The sequence below is a fragment of the Zingiber officinale genome, chromosome 4B, assembly GCF_018446385.1.
Source record: "Zingiber officinale cultivar Zhangliang chromosome 4B, Zo_v1.1, whole genome shotgun sequence".
In the NCBI taxonomy this organism is placed as follows: domain Eukaryota; kingdom Viridiplantae; phylum Streptophyta; class Magnoliopsida; order Zingiberales; family Zingiberaceae; genus Zingiber; species Zingiber officinale.
In genome coordinates, this window is record NC_055993.1 from 2103919 (window position 1) to 2126568 (window position 22650).

Sequence of the window (22650 nt, forward strand, 5' to 3'; positions counted from 1 at the left end):
GTATTTAGTTTTATTAGGATTTTATTTTTGATCTAGATACATGTACATTCCTTTTATGAAATATAGGATCAAAAATGTAAAATTATATTTATGTCGCGGATCGAATCTTGCAAAGCGTGGAACCTTTTAAGGACCAGAGGCGCAGCGGAACTAGGAGCAAGATGGATGCGCAGCTAGACCCGGTGGCGGTGGCCAAATATGGCAGCAGCTTGGGATGACAACACACGGAGGACAACTAGAGATAAAAGCCATAATAGTTGAAAATTAGATTTTCTATTTATTGCTTTTATATTGTGCTGTGTGTGCATGTTAGTTTACAAGTTTAGTAGGCTAGCATAGTTAAAATTCCTCATTTATAAATAACTAAGTGGGAGAGGATTTTTTAAGTAAATCTCATGGTCTCCATTACTGGTTTGTAAGTGATGCAAACAAGCTTGCGCGTCTCAATGCCTTCCTCCATAACGGATGAGCTTGTTTGTGGATCACTAGAATGGACTTCCATTTTGGATGACTATAGGAAGTTAATTAAGAGCGTGTGATCTTCCCCAACGGAAGGGGCATAATCTTATTAATGGACTTAGTGTCAAGTAATGGTATACACTTAGACACATCTAATAGTATCCTCCCCATCGGAGTCACTGCTATTATTTGTGTGACCAAATGATACCAACTATTAATTTTATTTGTCAAAAAGTTAGGTTGACAAGATAATAAAATTAATGGGTTAAAACCCTCCTTTTACAAATGTTGAATTTGTATACGTCCACACTAACGTGGCATACAAAATTCACGGTGTTTTGAGGTGTTGGTTAATTTAAAATAGTATTGTTTGAGGAATCAATATTATTCTAAATTTAGAGTTCTGACCAAAAGTTATTTGTGATTCTTAGGATGACTTTCAACCCACTGTCCATCATACTTCAACAGAATAGACTTACTGGACCTAATTACATAGATTGGAAAAGGAACCTGGACATTGTTCTTACTGCTGAAAGTTATAAATTTGTACTGACTGAGCCTTGCCCTGAAGCACCTACTAGTGAATCTACCCAAGAGGAGATTGAATATCATAGGAAATGGGTAAAAGCAGATGAGATGGCGCGGTGTTACATTTTGGCTTCAATGTCAAATGTATTGCAACATCAGCATCAAGATTTACCAACAGCTTCTGATATTATGAACAATCTCAAGGAACTCTTTGGTCATCAGGATAGAGCTTCTAGACAAGAAGCTATGAGAAAGATAATGACAGCCACCATGCAAGAGGGTACTCCTGTAAGGGATCATATCCTAAAGATGATGGCTTATCTGAATGAGATACAGATCCTTAGAGGAGAAATTGATGGGGAAACCCAGATCGATATGATCCTCCAAACGCTACCTAGAAGTTTTGAGCGGAACTATAATATGAATAAGAGGATTTATTCATTAGCGGAACTACTGAACTGCAGCTGAAGGATTATTTCGTCACAATGCTCAAATTCACTATCGAAAATGGTTCTACTTCTAAACCGAGAGGGAAAAGAAGAAGAAACAAGTCGGTTCAAAAAGAAAGTGAATAAATCTCAGTGTACGTGCAGGAGTGAAGAAGCCAAGGGCAAGTGCTTCATCCGCAAGCAGGCAGGAAGGCGGACTGTCCTTGTAGGAACCAAAACAAAGGTATATCTCATGCTCTAGTTGTTGAAACATGTTTAGCGGTGTTATCTACCAGCACCTGGTGTGTAGATACGAGAGCCACTGATCATGTCTGCAATTCCCTGCAGGGGTTCCAGGAAACCCGACGACTATCTGAAGGAGAGATTACCGTCTACATGGGCAATGCTACTAAGGTGGCAGCTGTTGCAGTGGGAAACGTCTACTTATCTTTTAGTAGAAATAGAAATTTGATTTTAAGAAATTATCTTTATGTACCCAGTTTTAGAAAGAATTTAATTTCAGTTTCTAAACTGTTTTTAGATGGATATTCAGTTTCCTTTAGTAACGATGTAGTTATTAAGAGAAATAAAGTGATTATCTGTTCTGGTACATTAGTTGGCAATTTGTATATTTTAAATCCAAATTCTCCCACAAAGCAAAACATGGAAATTTATAACTCATCTTCTAACTCTAATAAAAGAAAAGAACCTTCAGAAATGAACCAAGCATATCTTTGGCATCTAAGGCTTGGTCATATTAACTTAAGTAGGATTCAGAGGCTTATGGACGGACTTTTGGGTTCATTAGAGTTGGAAAATTTTCCAACTTGTGAATCTTGCTTGGAAGGTAAAATGACCAAGAGGCCTTTTAAGGCCAAGGGGTATAGAGCCAAAGAAGTGTTAGAATTGGTTCACTCTGATTTGTGTGGTCCTATGTCTGTCCAGGCAAGAGGAGGTTTTGAATATTTTGTCTCTTTCATAGACGATTATTCAAGATACGGATATATTTACCTAATGCGCCGCAAGTCCGACTGCTTTGATAAGTTCAAAGAATACAAGGCTGATGTGGAAAAATGATTAGGTAAAAGTATCAAGACACTACGATCTGATCGTGGTGACGAATACCTCTTAGGAGAGTTTAGGAATTACTTATCAGAGGTCGGGATTCAATCCCAATTGTCTGCACCTGGAACACCCCAACAGAATGGTGTAGCAGAACGAAGGAATATGACTCTTATGGAGATGGTTAGATCAATGATGAGTTATTCAGAATTACCAAATTCGTTTTGGGGATATGCTCTGGAAACAGCAGTATACATTCTGAACTTTGTACCTTCTAAATCAGTTTCTTCTACTCCCATAGAATTGTGGAATGGGCGAAAACCCAGTCTAAGACATATTTTGATTTGGGGTAGTCCAGCACATGTGCTAAAACCAGATGCTGATAAGTTAGAATCTCGTACAGAAGTTCGCGTGTTTGTGGGATATCCCAAAGGAACGAAAGGAGGTTTATTTTATAGTCCTAAAGACCAGAAGGTCATTGTTAGCACCAATGCCCAGTTTTTAGAAGAAGACTATATAATGGATCACAAGCCCAGTAGTAAAGTTATTTTAGAAGAACTTAGAGAGGACACGTCTACTTCAGTACCAACAGTACAAGATGAAGTACCACAAGAGACTGCAACACGTGTCACACATGATACACAACCACAGACAGTGCCTCATCGTAATGGGAGGGTTGTAAGGCAGCCTGAGAGATTCATGTTTTTGGGAGAGTCTTCGAACTTGATCCCGGGTAAACATGAACCTGATCCCCGAACATATGACGAAGCACTCTAAGATATAGATGCAGCATCTTGGCAAAAGGCGATGAATTCTGAAATAGAGTCTATGTACTCTAATAAGGTCTGGGAGCTTGTAGAACCACCTGATGGTGTAAAAGCCGTTGGATGCAAGTGGATCTACAAAAGGAAAAGAGAGACAGACGGGAAGGTAGAAACTTTCAAAGCTAGGCTTGTTGCGAAAGGGTATACTCAGAAAGAGGGAATCGATTATGAGGAAACCTTTTCACCGGTAGCCATGCTTAAGTCTATCCGGATACTCTTATCCATTGCTGCTCATATGGATTATGAGATTTGGCAAATGGATGTCAAGACAGCTTTCCTTAATGGAAGTCTTGAAGAGAACATCCATATGAAGCAACCAGAAGGGTTCATTGAAAAAGGCAAAGAACATCTAGTGTGCAAGCTCAATCGGTCCATTTATGGACTAAAGCAAGCTTCAAGATCTTGGAACATCCGGTTTAATGAAGTAATCCAGTCATATGGATTTATTCAAAGTCCGGATGAGTCTTGTGTATATAAGAAGTGAAACGTGGTGGTATTTCTTGTACTATACGTAGATGATATTTTGTTAATTGGCAACAATGTCAAGGTATTATCAGACGTAAGGGTATGGTTGTCCAAACAATTTGATATGAAGGACTTAGGAGAGTGTGCACACATTCTTGGGATCAAAGTAATAAGGGATCGCAAGAAAAGAATGTTGTGTCTGTCCCAAGCTTCATATATAGATACAATCCTTGCTCGTTTTAGCATGCAAGATTCCAAGAAAGGTTTCTTACCTTTTAGGCATGGAATAGCTCTATCTAAAGAGATGTCTCCAAAGACATCAAAGGAGATAGAAGACATGAAAGCAGTTCCTTATGCTTCGGCTGTAAGAAGCCTTATGTATGCAATGCTATGTACGAGACCTGATATTTGTTTTGTCGTGGGCATGGTCAGCAGATATCAGAGTAACCCTGGACAAGGACATTGGACTGCGGTAAAGCATATATTAAAGTACCTGAGAAGGACTAGAGATTATATGCTAATTTACCAAGCAGACGATTTGCTCCCTATGGGTTACACGGATTCAGATTTCCAATCAGATAGGGACAATAGTAAGTCTACATCAGGCTATGTGTTTACTTTAGGAGGTGGAGCCATTTCATGGAGGAGTGTTAAGCAGAAATGTGTATCGGACTCAACCATGGAAGCTGAGTATGTAGCAGCCTCTAAGGCAGCTAAAGAAGCAGTATGGCTCAGGAACTTTCTAATGGACTTAGATGTGATTCCTGGTTTGCCCAAAATCATCACAATTTATTGTGATAAAAGCGGTGAAGTTGCAAACTCGAAGGAACCACGAGCTCATAAGGCAAGTAAACATATAGAGCGCAAGGACCACCTGATACGAGATATCATGAAGCGAGGAGAAGTTGTCATCGCCAAGATTGCATCAGTGGATAACCTGGCAGATCCTTTCACTAAGGCCCTTCCGGCGAAAGCTTTCGATCGGCATGTGGAGGAAATGGGAATCAGATGTATGGTAGAAGATATGGCGGCTTCGTCATTAGTATAAGTGGGAGATTGTTGGAGTGTATACTGAAAGCCTAAGCTTTGTAAACATTCATTATGAATAAAGAATCACATTTGGTCAAATGATCTACATTTAGTTGTAGTTGTTCAATAAATTTATATTGTAGATAACATAGTATGTGGTGTCACATACAGAAGATGATGTTATCAGTACCTTATAAATTATAAACAGTAGCTCACGACCAAAATGGAAAGGAACAAACCATTAGAAGGTTGTAGTGTAATTAGGTATCAGTTTATCTTGACTGTATAATTACACTAGTACATTTAGAGTGTATTGAGAAGGACCATTTGAGGTCGTTTCTTTTATACTGACTTTATAAAGAAACAAAGACCTCGGTTATTATGGAAGTGTGTGCTCTTAATCCTAATATAATAACAAGCACATATATTTGATATTTATTTCTTTAATTTATCAGTGGGTGAGATTTAGTTCGATGAATCAATAAGCCCGATAAGTTGGGAAATGGTATCACTTATAGTGTGTGTTGTTGATTATAGAAGGAAACTGTGTCCTAGAGATACTAGGTTGATAATGTCCTCAAGATGAGCTCATAAGGATTGTCATATTAAACCCTGCAGGTGGACTTAGTCCGACATGATGATAAGGTTGAGTGGAACTACTCTTGGACTAAGATATTAATTAAATGAGTTGTCAGTAACTCACTTAATTAGTGGACATTCGATATCTTAAACACAGGGAGACTAACACACTCATAATAAGAAGGAGCCCAAAAAATGTAATTTGGGATTGGTGCGGTAGTTCAATAATAGTTCTCTAGTGGAATGAATTATTATTGATAAAATTAAGTTGTGTGTTCGGGGCGAATTAATTTTATCGGGAGACCAAAACCAATTTCTCCTCTCGGTCCCTATCGTAGCCTCTTATTTATAGAGTACTATACCCACCTATACCCACTTTCTATACCCACCTAATAAGGGTCGGCCAAGCTAGCTTGGGAATCAAGCTAGGGCCGGCCTAAGCATAAATTGGTGTGACCGACCCTAGCTTGAACCCAAGCTAGAGGGGTCGGCCATATTAAATTAAAAAGAATTTTAATTTTAATTTTTATTATGTGGAAGATATAATTTATTAAAGAGAATTAAAATTAAAATATCTCTCTTGTAAAAGATCTACAAAAGATTAAAGAAAGAGATTAGATCTCTTTCCTTATTTGTAGATTGGTGAGACATTTTATTTTCTCTTTAAAAATTATTCACATGTTGTAAAATTAAAATTATGGAAATTTCTTTTTATTAACCATGAAGAGATTTTGAAGAGAAATTTTAATTTTAAAATTTCCGGAAACAAATTAGGAAGTTTTAATTTGTTGATTAAAACTTGTCTAATTTACTTCCTTTTGATGTGGCCGGCCAATATAGTTTAATTGGGGAAATTTTATTTTATTTTTCTCAATTAAATCATGTCAAGGAAATTAAGGAAATTTTATTGTAATTAAATTTCCTAATTTCCCTAGGCCAAGGAATATAAAAGAAGGGGTGGGGGTGCCTTCAGAAGATGAACCTCTTTTATTTCTCTCCCTCTTTTGTTCCTTGGTGTGGCTGGCCATCATCATCCTCTCCCTCTCTTCCTCTTGTGGTGGCCAAACCTCTCTCTCCCCTTGGAGCTCTTGTGGTGGTCGGATACTACTTGGAGAAGAAGAAAAAGAAGGAGAGAAAGCTAGCATCTCTTGGAGCTTGGTTGGTGTTTTGATCTTCTTCCTTGGTGAAACTTCCTTATTGTTGGCCGAACCTAGCTAGGAGGAGAAGAAGGTGGTTGGTGGTTTCTCATCTCGAAAGATCGTTGCCCACATAACGTCCGAGGTTAGAAGATGAATACGGTAGAAGATCAAGAGGTTTTTTCTACAAGGTATAACTAGTAATTTTTCTTTCCGTATCATACTAGTTATTTTTGGAAATAATACCAAATACAAGAGGCTTACGATTCTAGTATTTCGAATATGTTTTTCGATGTTGTGTTCTTTTGTTTTATTTTTCCTTGTGATTTGATTGTTCTTTTCGGTTAACCTAAAGTTATTTTAGGAAATTAAATATTAGCTTTCTATAAAAGGTTTTGTCTAGTCGGTGGTGGTTGCTCCCATATCCAAGAAGGCTGTGTGCCTCGCCACGTCAGTACTGGGAACCAATTATGGAAATTAATATTTAATGGAATTAATAACTTAAGGTGATTTGGGTCGAACGTGTTAAGTTCCGCAGGAGACCCAAGTCAAAACCTAAAAGAACGAATAGATTAAGTTTTGAATCAAACGTGTTAAGTTCCGCAGGCAATCCAAAATTTAATTTAAAAGAACACATGGTAGCTAGGAAAAGGTTCAGATCTTTGTACAAAATTTTTGTACAGTGGAACCTCTAGGTTTTCCGAGTAGCAACCAACAAAGACCAACATCTCAAAATCCCCGTGAATTTTGTATGCCACGTTAGTGTGGACGTATACAAATTCTAAAAGGAGATTTTATCCATTAATTTTATTATCTTGTCAACCTATGACAAATAAAATTAATAATTGGTCTGTCTTTCATCAAATATTTGGTCAAGACTCTAAATTTAAAATAATATTGATTCCTCAAACAATACTATTTAAATTTACCAACACCTCAAAACACCGTGAATTTTGCATGCCACGTTAGTGTGGACGTATACAAAATCAACATTTGTAAGAGGAGGGTTTTACCCATTAACTACCTTGTCAAGCTAACTTTATGACAAATAAAATTATCTCAAACACCGTTAATTTTGTATGCCACGTTAGTGTAGACGTATACAAAATCAATCATTTGTAAGTGGGGTTTTAACCCATTAATTTTATTATCTTGTCAACCTAGTTTTATGACAAATTAATAGTTGGTTTCCTTTTGGTCAAATAAGTAATAGCAGTGACTCCGTTGGGGAGGATACTATTAGATGCATCTAAGTGTATACCATTACTTTGATACTAAGTACATTAAATAGAATTGTGCCCCTTCAGTTGGAGAAGATCACACACATCCTAAATAATTTCCTATAGCCATCCATTAAGGAAGTTTGATCTAGTGATCCGCAAACAAACTCATCCGTTGAGGAGGGAGGCACTCAGAGCCAACACACAAGCTTGTTGCATCACTTACAAGCCAGTAATGGAGACTGTGGGATTTATATACTAATCTCTCTTCCACTTAGTTATTTAAAATGAGAAATTTTAACATATGCTAGCATATAACACATGCACACACAATAAATAAAAGCAATAAATTTGGAAATTAATTTTCCAACTATTATGGCATTTTCATCACTGTCCTCCGTGTGCTCCAACCCTAGATGCTGCCATCTTTAGCCACCGCCATCGGGTCGAGTTGTCGCATCTATCTTGCTTCTTATTCTGCTGCACCTCTGGTCCTCCGATAGCACCACGCCTCGCAAGGATACGATCCGCGACAAATATAGAATTTTACATACATCGATCCTATATTCCATAAAGGAATGTACATGTATTCTAGATCAAATAAAAATAAAATTCTAAAAATAACACAGCTCCTGCTGTATTTGATACATACAATCATGCACACAAAATAATGCCCTTGACATGTCCAAGGGTCCAATCACACACAATATCTATATGCCATAATAGTTGGAGCCTGCAACCAAAGAGTTAGCACATCCTACTATTATCCTGCCTAAATTATGTATGACATGTGCATAATCTATTTGAAAACCAAACACACAGAGGCAAACCCTAGCTTTTATACCAATTGTTGGTTAGTCCTAGGAAAACCGTAGCGGCTCCACTGTACAAAAATTTTGTACAAGTGTCGAACTTTTCCTTAAATAACCTATTGTGTTCTTTAGAAGTTAAATTAGGAATTACAGACGTAACTTAACATCATTTATTCCAAATTTAACTTATCTGTTCTTAATGGTTTAGATTTGAATCGCAAGCGGAACTTAACACTATTGATTCAAATCTGTTGGTGTGGGAAGCATCCGACGATCGAACCCAAGTTTTGATAATGGCAAAGGGTTCAAAGTTAAGTCGTGTTGTTATCTAACATGCTGAATGAGTGTTTCAGGAAAGTCCTAACTGCGGTTAGGCAGGTGAAAAACCTAGGGGGTGGTAACCCTAGGTCCTAGGGGCGGTAACCTTAGGTGGAGAAAAGTCCTAGCTGCGATTAGGCAAAGGGATACCCCTAGGGGGCGGTAACCCTAGGTCATAGGGGGTGGTAACCCTATGTGGAAAGTCTTGGCAGGTCGATGGCTTCAGGCAAAAGTCCTAGGGGGTGGTAACCCTAGGTGGAAAGTCCTAGTGTCGCGAACCAGGTGAAAGACTGGACTAGCCGGGAAGCGGATGTCCAGCAGAAAGTTCAGAAGCGTCGAGTGCTGAGCAAAAGTCCAGTCGATCTGGAGGATCGCACTGGCAACAGGTAAATCTCCTGAGTGGAGTAGGTGAGGACGCGTTCCCCGTAGAGGGAACAGTAGGCGTCGGGTCGACCTAGGGTTTCCGGTTGGAAATCCGAAGTCAGACTCGGACAGTCCGAAGACTATCATTATCACTTCTATTTTGTTTTATATGCTAACTTTGTGCTGTAGGGTATATTTGGGATTAATGTATCTTGCAGGGACTAAAGTGCAAAGATTAACCTCGGATGAACAGTGTCTGAGGCGCCTCCATGGAGCTTGGAGGCGCCTCGGGTGCAAAACCTGAGCTGGCTGCAAAGCAAACTTCAAGGCACCTTGGAGAGGCTGAAGGCGCCTTGAACAAGTTGATGAAGGCGCCTTGGAGAGGTTGGAGGCGCCTTGAACAGGATAGAATTCGACCAGGTCGATTCTGATCCACGCGGGTGATGCGGCCAGCCTGGAGGCGCCTTGGAGGGGTTTAAGGCGCCTTGAACACTGTTTAAAAGCAGGGTTCGAGCAACACTTCATAACAACAATTAACAAAGAATTTCCAAGTCTTCTGTCTCCAACGTGCTGCTCTGAAAGACGCCCAAAAGTGCTGCTACAAGTTTACGACGACCCGAAGCTCCGAGATTCTATTCTTGTCGTCGGTATAATTAGTTTTTACATTTAATTGTACTTCATCTTGTAATCCTTTTATCGAGCTTATAGTTGTTGCCCATGCAAAGCGATCAAGGATCACGGGCCTTCGAGTAGGAGTCGATCAAGGCTCCGAACGAAGTAAAAATTTCTTGCGTCTTTGTATGTTTATTTTTATTCCGCTGCATTAACTCTTACGCTTTTTACGATTCCGATAATCGAAAAGAAATAGCCGCGAGCGCTATTCACCCACCCCCCCTCTAGCGCGTCTCGATCTAACAAAATTCACCTATGTTATTAATTCCATTAAATATTAATTTCCAAAATTGGCTTCCAGGACTGCATGGCGAGGTACATGGCCTTCTTGGATATGGGAGCAACCACCACCGCCTAGACAAAGCCTTTTAAGGAAAGCAAATATTTAATTTCCTTAAATAACTCTAAGTTAACCAAAAAGAACAATCGAATCACAAATTCGAAAAACAAAGAAAACACAAAATTGAAAAATAAATTCGAAAAACTAGATCTAATGCCTTTTGTATTTGGTATTTCCAAAAATAACTATACAAAGAAAACTAGTATGATGCGGAAAACAATTACTAGTTATACCTTTCTTTGTAAGCAAAAATAACCTCTTGATCTTTTACCGTATTCATCTTCTTATCCTGGACGTTGTGTGGGCAACGATCTACCGAGATGAGAATCCACCTAAGCCACCTTCTTCTCCAAGCAAGATTCGGCCACCATAATTCTCCAAGAGAAGTAGAGGTCCGACCACCACCACCAAGCTCCAAGGGATGCTAGAAACAAAGCCTCCTTTCTCTCCTTCTTCTCCTAGCTAGAACCGGCCATCAACAAGAGCTCCAAGAGAAGATGAAACCGGCCACTAAAGAAGAAGAGAAGAGGAGAAGGAGAACCTCTAGGGCCGGCCACACCAAGGAGAAAAAGAGAGGAAGAAAAAGAATAGAGTCGTTAGCCATGAAGGCACCTCTACCCCCTCTTTTATAATCCTTGGTCTTGGCAAATAAGGAAATTTAAATAAAAAAAACTTCCTTAATTCTTTTTCCATGAAAAAGAAAATTTATTTAATTAAAAATAATTTTCTCTTCTCACATTACATGGCCGACCACATTAAAGCTATAAACAAGGAGAGTTTTAATTAATTAAAACTTCCTAATTTGTCTCCGGAAATTTATAAAAAAATTCTCCAATAATTTTTCCGTCCATGGTGGTTTGTAAAAAGGATATTTTATAAATTAAAATCTTTCTTTTAAACATGTGGATAATTTTCAAAAAGGAAAGTTATCTTTAAAAATTAAAATCTCCTTTCAATTTACAAATAAGGAAAGATATCATATCAAATCTTTTCTTAATCTTTTGTAGAAACTTATAAAAGGGAATATTTAATTTTTTAAACTCTCTTTTAAATCATGAACATGGTTAAAAAGAAAAGTTTTCTTAAAATTAAAATCCACCTTTCAATCTACAAATAAGGAAAAATTTCAAATCTTTTCTTAATCTTTTGTAGAAATCTATAAAAGGAAAGATTTAAATTTCAAACTCTCTTTTAAAACCATGATATCCACATAAGATATAATTTTAATAAAAATCCCTTTTTATTTTCTAGTGGCCGACCACCTAAGCTTGGGACCCAAGCTTTGACCGGCCACCTAAAATTGGCTCCACCATTAGCTTTGGCCAGCCCTAGCTTGGGCTCCAAGCTAGCTTGACCGGCCACCTTAAAGTGGGTAGAAAGATGGGTATAGGTGGGTATAATTCTCTATATACAAGAGGCTACGATAGGGACTGAGAGGAGGAATTAGTTTTGGTCTCCCGATGAAATTAAGCATCCCATGTTCGCCCCGAACATATAACTTAATTTCATCAATAATAATTCATTCCACTAAAGAACTATTATTGAACTACCATACTAATCCCAAATTAGATTTTGGGCTCCTTCTTATTATGAGTGTGTTAGTCTCCCTGTGTTTAAGATAACGAATGTCCACTAATTAAGTAAGTTACTGACAACTCACTTAATTAATATCTAAGTCTAAGAGTTGTACCACTCAACCTCATTGTCATGTCGGACTAAGTCCACCTGTAGGGTTTAACATGACAATCCTTATGAGCTCCTCTTGGGGACATTCTCAACCTAGATCACTAGGACACAGTTTCCTTCTATAATCAACAACACACACTATAAGTGATATCATTTCCTAACTTATCGAGCTTATTGATTTATCGAACTAAATCTCACCCATTGATAAATTAAATAAATAAATATCAAATATATGTGCTTATTATTATATTAGGATTAAGAACACACACTTCCATAATAACTGAGGTCTTTGTTCCTTTATAAAGTCAGTATAAAAAGAAACGACCTCTAATAGTCCTACTCAATACACTCTAAGTGTACTAGTGTAATTATATAGTTAAGATAAACTAATACCTAATTACACTACGACCTTCCAATGGTTTGTTCCTTTCCATCTTGGTCGTGAGCTACTGTTTATAATTTATAAAGAACTGATAACACGATCTCCTGTGTGTGACACCACACACCATGTTATCTACGATATAAATTAATTATACGACTACATTCAGTATATATAAATATAGGCATTTGACCAATGTGATTTTTATTTCTAAATAAATGTTTATACAAAAAACTAGGCTTTTAGTATACACTCTAACAAGAAAATTTTAATTTTAAAACTTATCTTCCTTTTTTTTTCTTAAACCATGAGGATAGTTAAAAAAGGAAAACTTTAAAACTTTTAAAACTCTCTATTAAAACATGTGGCCTAATTCAAATAAGGAAAATTTTTTTAAAAATTAAAATTTCTCTTTTAAAACTTATAGTTTTCTACAAAGAGAAGATTTTAAAAATTCAAAACAACCCTCCCTTTTTGATTTATTGTGGCCGACCCCTTCATGCTTGGTCACCAAGCAAAGGGTCGGCCCCTATAGAAGAGGATTTGGTCGGCCCTTGCTTGGTCACCAAGCATTGGACCGGCCCACTTCTTGGACACCAAGAAGAGCCTTACATTTGGATGGACTTGAGGCTATAATGAGGCTACGACAGGGAGCTAGAGGAGAAATTGGTTTTGACCTTTCGTTGAGCTTGAGTATCCTGTGCTCGCCCCGAACACACAACTCAAGTTCATCGATAATAACTCATTCCACTAGAGAGTTATTATCGCACTACCGCACCAATCTCAAATTACATTATGGGCTCATTCTTATTATGAGTGTGTTAGTCTCCCTATGTTTAAGATTACGAATGTCCACTAATTAAGTAAGTTACTGACAACTCACTTAATTAATATCTAGCTCCAAGAGTCATACCACTCAACTTTATTGTCATGTCGGACTAAGTCCACCTGTAGGGTTTAACATGGCAAACCTTATGAGATCCTCTTGAGGACATTCTCAACCTAGATAACTAGGACACAGATTCCTTCTATAATCAACAACACACACTACAAGTAATATCATTTCCCAACTTATCGGGCATATTGATTTATCGAGCTAAACCTCACCATTTGATAAGTCAAAGAAATAAATATTAAATATATGTGTTTGTTATTATATTAGGATTAAGAGCACACACTTCCATAATAACTAAGGTCTAGTTCTTTTATTAAGTCAGTACAAAAAGAACATACCTAAATGGTCCTACTCAATACACTTAGAGTGTACCAGTGTAATTTATTAGTCAAGATATACTAATACTTAATTATACTACAACTATTCCGATGGTTTGTTCCTTTCCATCTTAGTTGTGAGCAACTGTTTATAATTTATAAAGAACCGTCAACATGATCTACTGTGTGTGACACCACATACCATGTTGTCTACTATATAAATTAATTGAACAATTACATTTAACAAATAAATGTAGATATTGACCAATGTGATTCTTTTATTTCAAAAATAAATGTTTACAAAAGTTAATCTTTTAGTATACACTCCAACAGTAACAGGTATCAGGTAGTGACCAACCGAAGCAAAGACAAACATAATCATTACTAAAGGTTATAACCTACTAAACATATCAACATGACTTTATCAAAGATAAGTCAAGGTACCTGCCTGCAATAGAAAGGTCCTATCAATCAATCCATCGTCAAGACGCTCGTCTCAAATCAGAATCCTGCATCAATTAATATATATTTTATTTAGCTAAATGCATATGAATCAATCAGCTAAATAAAATACCCAATCCTCGATTAGGGAAAACCCTAATCATATAGCATTAACTCTACCTAAATTATTTCCAACGATTAACTAGGGTTAATTATCTTAACCCTAATCATCTAACAAAATCCAATACACATGCTCTACAACTAAGCAAATGCTAAATTCATAGACCACATAAATCACAAAATGTATCAAGATCACCGCTCTTTACCTAAAAATCGCAGCCCTCACTACTGTGGATTCAAGTCTTCTGCTGCTGATCAAATAACGCCACAGAGCACCATTTCCTCACCAAATCCATAACCTAGATTAGCAGCAATGAGAGGATCAAGATCAAGAGTGGAGATTACTGCAAAATAATAACCTAATTCCAACCAACTTACCTTCAAGATCAACTAGGGCACACCGCTGGAGGCTAGGCAGAGGGTGTCGGAGGAAGAACCGACAGTTAGGGCTTGGTGTCACTAGCGACAGTGGGAATGAGGCATCGCGACTGTGAACCCAAATCTAGGGTACTAGCGATCCGGTGGCAACAATTCTGAACTAGGTCTCCTCTCCCAGATCCGGTGGAAGAAGGCAAGATCTGCGCCGGCAGCGCGGTGCTCAGCGAAGAAGAAAGGCCGAAGAGAAGATGGCCGGCGGCGCGGTGCAAATAGAAGGGGCTTAGCTCGGTGATCGGAGGAAGGGGCTCGGCTCACAGTGGCAATGTTGTCCGGCGCTAGGTAGAGGAGAAGAAGGGTCGGTGCTAGGGCTGAGGAAGGTCGGCTGAAGGTGCGGCGACGTCGGCTGTGGGCGACTTGAGGAAGGAGAAGAGGGGAAATTAAGAGATCGGTGAGAAGAAATAGGGAAGGAGGAGAAGAAGAACTGGTGTCGATGGTTTGGGAAGAAGGAAACCTTCAGGTGCTTTGGGAAGAAGGAAAGGGCCCGGCACCATAAGAGGTAAAAGAAAAAAAAAAAAAATTAAACTTTTTCTCTCTTAAATAGGATAGCCTAAACAGGCTTTCCCGAGCCCCAATATTTATCCCTGTAACTCGAGTCATACGAGCTCCGAAAAATTCCCAGAAAATTTTCAAAAATTCTGGAAAATTCCCTCATCATTATTTGCCATATTTTGGTATTTTACATTCCCGCCCCCCCCCCCCCCACTAATAAAAATTTGGTCCCCCAAATTTCGTTATCTACCATTAGCAAATACTAACAACATGTAAAGAGTATAAATGTTTAACAGTAAATTAAATCACATACCTCAAGTGAAAAGATGGGGGTATCGAGCTCGTATAGTATCCTCGAGCTCCCAGGTAGCCTCCTCATCAGAATGATGATGTCATCCAACTTTAACCAGTCGGATTGTCTTGTTCCGCAACTGACGCTCTTTCAGGTCCAGAATCCGTACCGGAACCTCCTCATAAGTGACGTTAGGCTGAACGGGAACTGAGATATCTGACAGCACATGAGCTGGGTCGACTACGTATCTCCTCAGCATGGATACGTTGAATACATCGTGAACGCCTGCCAAGGACGGTGGAAGTGTCAGCCGGTAAGCTACTGCTCCAATCCTCTCCAAAATTTGGAAAGGTCCAATGTATCACGGAGCCAGCTTACCTCGGAGGCCAAATCTCTTCACCCCTTTCGAGGGTGAAACTCGCAGAAATACATGGTCGCCAGTAGAGAACTCCAAGGGTTTGCGTCTCCGATCAGCATAACTCTTCTGGCGGTCATGCGCCTCTGACATCCTCCGTCTGATAGTACGGACCAACTCTGCCTCATGCCGAGCTCTATGAAGTCCCAACAGCTGGGCCTCCCCAACCTCATCCCAGAGGGTGGGTGTCCAACAAGGCATACCATACAATGCTTCAAACGGTGCCATCTGGATAGTCGAATGAAAGTTGTTGTTGTAGGCGAACTCTACCAATGGCAAATGGTCCTCCCAACTGCCTCCAAAAATCTAATATACATGATCTCAGCAAGTCCTCTAGAGTCTGAATGGTCCGCTCTGACTGTCCATCTGTCTGCGGATGGAAAGCTGTACTGAAACGGAGCTGAGTGCCCAAGGCCTGCTGCAGACTCTGCCAGAAACGAGATGTGAACCGGGGGTCTCTATCCGAAATAATAGTCAAAGAGACACCATGTAATCTGATGATCTCCCGACAGTACAGATCTGCCAATCGATCTAGGGAATCAGTCTTCCGGATCGCTAAAAAGTGAGTGGATTTGGTTAATCGATCAACGATTACCCAAATCGCGTCATGACCTCGTCGTGTCCTAGACAAACCCACCACAAAGTCCATGATAATATGTTCCCATTTCCACTCAGGAATAGGAATCCGCTGAAGTAATCATGCAGGTCTCTGGTGCTCAGCCTTCACCTGCTGATAAACAAGACATCTCGCTACAAATTCCATGATGTCTTTCTTCATACCGTTCCACCAGTAGGAACGCCTCAAATCTCGATACATACGAGTCCCGCCTGGGTGGATCATAAATCGAGAGCGATGAGACTTCTGAAGCAGCTCCTGTAAGACCGGGTGAGACTGAGGTACGCATAATCTGCCTCGGAAGTATATAATACCCTCCTCATCTCGTGTGAACTCGGTCTGCTGTCCAGAAGCTATCTGGCTGCCAATAAACAGCAAATGCATATCACCGGCCTGGGCCTCTTGAAATATTCATCCTGATCGACGACTAAGCAACCATGGTAACCAGAATACCCTACTCTGTCTGTCCCTGCTCCGCAAGACCCAACTCGGAGAAACCCTGAATCAAGTCCGTGACTGAAATTCGGTGGCAAGCCAAAATCCCTCTAGACTTCCTGCTGAGTGCATTGGCAACCACATTATCTTTCCCCGGGTGGTAACTAATGGTACAATCATAATCCTTCAGGAACTCTATCCATCTCCTCTATCGGAGATTAAGTTCCTTCTGAGTAAAAAAATTATTTGAGACTCTTATGATCAGTGAGAATCTCAACTGTAATACCATAAAGGTGATGCCGCCAAATCTTAAAGGCAAAAATAATGGTGGCCAGCTACAAATCATGTACTGGGTAGTTCTTCTCATGCTCCTTTAACTGCCGAGAAGTAGGAGACTACCCTGCCGTGCTGCATCAAAACAGCGCCCAAACCTTGTAGAGAAGCGTCGGTGTAGTGTACGAATCCGTCCTCTCCATAAGGTAAAACCAAAATTGGAGCCGACACTAATCTCCGCTTCAGCTCCTGGAAGCTGGTCTCGTAATCCTTGGACCACGTGAACTTCGCACCTTTCCTAGTCAGGCGTGTCAATGGCATAAAAATCGGGGAGAAACCCTTGACGAACCGTCTGTAATATCTAGCCAGTCCCAAAAAACTGCGGATCTCCTGAACTGATTTTGGCTGCCCCCTACTGGTGACAGCCTTGATCTTCTGAGGGTATACTGAAATACCTCGGCTAGAGACCACATGACCCAGAAAACCGACTGAAGATAGCCAAAAGGCACACTTGCTGAACTTCGCGTATAGCTGATGGCATCAAAGAGTCTCCAAGACTATGCGAAGATGTTGTGCATGGTCCTCCTCGGAACACGAGTAGATCAATATGTCGTCGGTGAAAACGACGACGAACTGATCTAGATACTCCATAGAGATGTGGTTCATCAAATCCATAAATACCGCTGGAGCATCGGTAAGCCCTAATGGCATTACCCAAAAACTCATAATGTCTGTACAACAAATATTCTCAACCAGAGATCCCCGATAACAAGTCCGAAATTTGATCACTAACTACAAATCACCAAAGAATAGATCATCTAATGTGAGAGCAACGCTCCATCACAAGAAGTACTACATATGTGGAAGCAACGCTCTACCACCAACAAAGTAACCTATATGGGAGCAACGCTCCACCACAACAATCCAAAATATGTGGGAGCAACGCTCCACCACAAACAATCCATAATACGTGGTAGCAACGCTCCACCACAACAATCCATAATATGTGGGAGCAACACTCCACCACAAACAATCCATAATATGTGGGAGCAACACTCCACCACAACCATCTAAAATATGTGGGAGCAACGCTCCACCACAATCAATCCATAAGTGAGTCAGACATCTCACTATCCAACTAGTGACTGCACGAAATCATTCTATCACATATCACTGTGAGTAACCAAGGGTATCACAATCCAGTAAGCAAATCAAATCCATCGTCAACTCCATCAACATCGTAGTGGGTCTCCCACTAATAGGAGAATTAGTTGGAAAGACAATACAACAAATGACATAATGTAGACACTCCACATAAATAGAATCATCATGATACTACCAACAATACACCTGGCACATGTGCATACATAACATAAATATGATCGACATAATCCTCATACTCATAACACAGGTATAAATCAGCGTGATAACTCTAAAAAAATACATTCCGAACCCATATGCATATATCAACGTAGGTATAATCAACAATACACCTCAAACAACATTCACCTAACATATATATACACCTATTCCAAGAGTATAATCAACGTAATACTTCCAACAATCATAATAGACACGAGTGTACACTCAGAACAATCATAACTAACAAGATACCTCCCATAAAATACCAAACACATGTACACATACCATAACACAGATTTAATCGACATGATACCTTCAATAATAAGATCAGACACGTGCACCTAACTACATATCTATAATCCACAAAGAACCTACAATAACCATATCGGAACATGTATATAAATACTACTTGCAAAAGGACAGTCTACTACAGGACTCCTACAACACATACCAATCATAGGTACATGCAACATAGATATGAATAATCAACATATTTAACCCAATCAACTTGACATTCCCTATGCTACCTTCTAAGTTATCCAACTAGGTACATACAGTCTAAAATTAAAGTATCCATGGAATAGGATACATCGATCCTCTATAGACTGACCCAAACCGACAATGGTATACGACTAATTCAGTCTTTTCCACATCAGTACAAAACATGTACTCAAATGTGCTCTAGATACCTAACTAAGCACAAATAACCCAAAGATTCGAACCTCTAAAAATAGAGTATGACAATCCCCTACTGATCGGATCAATAAAACTAAATCGGTCATCTACTAACTAATCAAGAATACATTAATCCTCCACAAGCAACTAAGGTATATCGACCCACGACTACCCAAATCAATAAGTGTAAATCAGACTTCTACTGACCGATCTAACAAGAGTAAATCAATTATCTACTAACGAAATTAACTAAGATAACATGGTATTCTACTGGCTAAGTTAACATGAATAAGTAGATACTATCCACTACACAGCTAATAATAGCAGAGGCTGGTATGTGTCTCCATCTCCTAACCATCTAGTAGTAACAGAAACTAAAACTACTGGTGGTATGATATGAAAAATCACCAAAGACTAATCCTTGATCTCTATTAGGGTCGACCATGATCAGTGGTTTACCTAATACATAAAATATATGTTATATCAACTAGACAGGCACTAATAAAGAATGTTAATACATGTCATAAACTATAATAGTCAACAGTGCATATACTAACAAAAAGGTAGGATAACATATATCAACATACCTCCTATAACTTGGAGATGTCCTACTGCTGCCAGGTCCCAAAACTTGAAAAGTCACATCGAGAAAAACCTATTCACGAAATCCGAAACATAGGAAATAAGACTCGTAAAATTGGCTCTGATACCAATAAATTGTCATGCCCCAAAAGAGTCCATGCCAAAAGAAATTTCGGCAGCATCTCCCCTTTACGGGTGACAATCTGAGACATATCTACAATGCCCTTAGGGCCACATATACCTCGGCCAACACGGCCGGAATAATAACAATAAAATAACTAAACAACCACGCAATTATATATGTAGCAGCCCACTCGGCTGTACTAAAACCAAAACACAGCGGAAAATGATAGAAAACCAAATACAAACCAAAATACACGACTGCTAGCCGGCTATGCTTACACAACCATCAAACAACACAAAATACTCCATAACAACACTCCAGTGCCAAAACCAGAATATACAATGCTAAGTACTCTTAATACACAAAACAAATAAAAACATAAATGAAACTGGTAAGTCTTCAGATGTGACGTGGGAACCGACAGACAGGATGCTCCAAGCGACTCCGTAAACAACCTGGTACCTGAAAATAGTGTCCACGGGGCGGGGGGGTGAGTTCAACAGCTCAGCAGATACCTAGTTGACATGTATAGTAAACTATAACAAATAGTAATAAGTATGGAGTATAGTCTCCTGGACAAAAGCTGGAAATGCACAATAGAAAAGGGTGAAGAGAACTGTACTCACGAGGGCCTCCTATCAGAATAATCAGGTCGTCAGACCGAGAGTATCACAAATCCTGTATGCATGTCAAACATATGCATCCATCCAAATGTAGCATATAAGTGCAGCAAACACAATCAATAAATGCATAAATGCGTATGATGCTAATGATGGGTCCTGGTCACCCCTGACGCCAGTCAGCCATCTCACACACGGTGGTGAGACCGACTGGGTAGGGATGTGACAACCGTGCACTCTGTCATCACTACTCCTGATGAGTGACCGAGTGGACAGGATGCTGTCGGAGTACACCTATCCTCCTACCCCAAATCATAAGTGGGGGAGCTCAATGCTCTCATCTCCCGGTACACGATGACGGGGAGGGATCCCGGCATGCTACCACGCTGCAGTACACTACCCATGAGCGTCCCAGCAGAGCACCACCGAGCAAACTGACGTGCTACCACGTCGCGTCACGCTACCCATGAGTGGACCAACGGAGCACCGACAGAGATGAAACTGGCGATGTGCTCAACAATAATGGAATAGACTATCGCGCAGCATGCAATCATACGAATGATGCATGACACTAAGCATAACAGAATCCTGAACAGCATAGCAATATCCATATAAACACATAGGACAATGAACCAAATCAAAGATACACAGACCAGATAAAGTATAAAAACCTAGATCCTGAACATAATAAACACATGGTTGTGTCACTACCCCTATAAGCATGTATAATCAGGTAGGTACTAACATGAAGTGCATAATAGGTAAACAAAACAAGCATGTAACAGGTATCGGGTAGTGACCAACCGAAGCAAAGACAAACATAATCATTACTAAAGGTTATAACCTACTAAACATATCAACATGACTTTATCAAAGATAAGTCAAGGTACCCGCCTCCAATAGAAAAGTCTTATCAATCAATCCATCGTCAAGACACTCGTCTCAAATCAGAATCCTGCATCAATTAATATATATTTTATTTAGCTAAATGCATATGAATCAATCAGCTAAATAAAATACACAATCCTCGATTAGGGAAAACCCTAATCATATAGCATTAACTCTACCTAAATTATTTCCAACGATTAACTAGGGTTAATTGTCTTAACCCTAATCATCTAACAAAATCCAATGCACATGCTCTACAACTAAGCAAATGCTAAATTCATAGACCACATAAACCACAAAATGTATCAAGATCACCGCTCTTTACCTAAAAATCGTAGCCCTCACTACTGTGGTTTCAGATCTTCTGCTGCTGATCAAATAACGCCACAGAGCACCATTTCCTCACCAAATCCATAACCTAGATTAGCAGCAAGGAGAGGATCAAGATCAAGAGTGGAGATTACTGCCAAATAATAACCTAATTCCAACCAACTTACCTCCAAGATCAACTAGGGCACACCGCTGGAGGCTAGGCAGAGGGTGTCGGAGGAGAATCGACAGTTAGGGCTTGGTGTCACTAGCGATAGTGGGAATGAGGCGTCGCGACTGTGAACCCAAATCTAGGTTACTGGCGATCCGATGGCAACAATTCTGAACTAGGTCTCCTCTCCCAGATCCGGTGGAAGAAGGCAAGATCTGCGTCGGCGGCGCGGTGCTCAGCGAAGAAGAAAGGTCGAAGAGAAGATGGTCGGGGGTGCGGTGCAAAGAGAAGGGGCTCTGCTCGGTGATCGGAGGAAGGGGCTCAGCTCACAGTGGCAATGTTGTCCGGCGCTAGGTAGAGGAGAAGAAGGGTCGGTGCTAGGGCTAAGGAAGGTCGGCTGAAGAACTAGGGAAGGGGAAGGCGCGGCGACGTCGGTTGTGGGCGACGTTAGGAAGGAGAAGAGGGGAAATTAAGAGATCGGTGAGAAGAAATAGGGAAGGAGGAGAAGAAGGACTGGCGTTGATGGTTTGGGAAGAAGGAAACCGTCGGGTGCTTAGGGAAGAAGGCGGCGTCGGGCTAGGGCATGGCACCATAAGAGGGAAAAGAAAAAAAACAAAAATTAAACTTTTTCTCTCTTAAATAGGGTAGCCTAAACATGCTTTCCCGAGCCCCAATATTTATCCCCGTAACCTGAGTCATACGAGCTCCGAAAAATTCCCAGAAAATTTCTAAAAATTTCAAAAAATTCCCTCATCATTATTCGTCATTTTTCAGTATTTTACATTCTCACGTGATTTTGCAGTGTCTTTAGTGTTTCCATGCACATTCATCACAGTGTTAAAAATATTATCAAAGAAATTTTTCTCAACGTGCATTACATCTAAATT

At 39.7% G+C, this 22650-nt stretch overlaps 1 long non-coding RNA gene across 1 annotated transcript; it reads right to left on the bottom strand.

Annotated features, from left to right (window-relative positions):
- Positions 1–21242: 21242 nt before the first annotated feature.
- Positions 21243–22334, bottom strand: LOC121977302. Its single transcript, XR_006110777.1, has 3 exons — positions 21780–22334; positions 21608–21700; positions 21243–21349 (listed from the first exon to the last, which is right to left on the bottom strand). It is a non-coding gene; the product is annotated as an uncharacterized LOC121977302 (long non-coding RNA).
- Between the last annotated feature and the right edge of the window lie 316 nt (positions 22335–22650).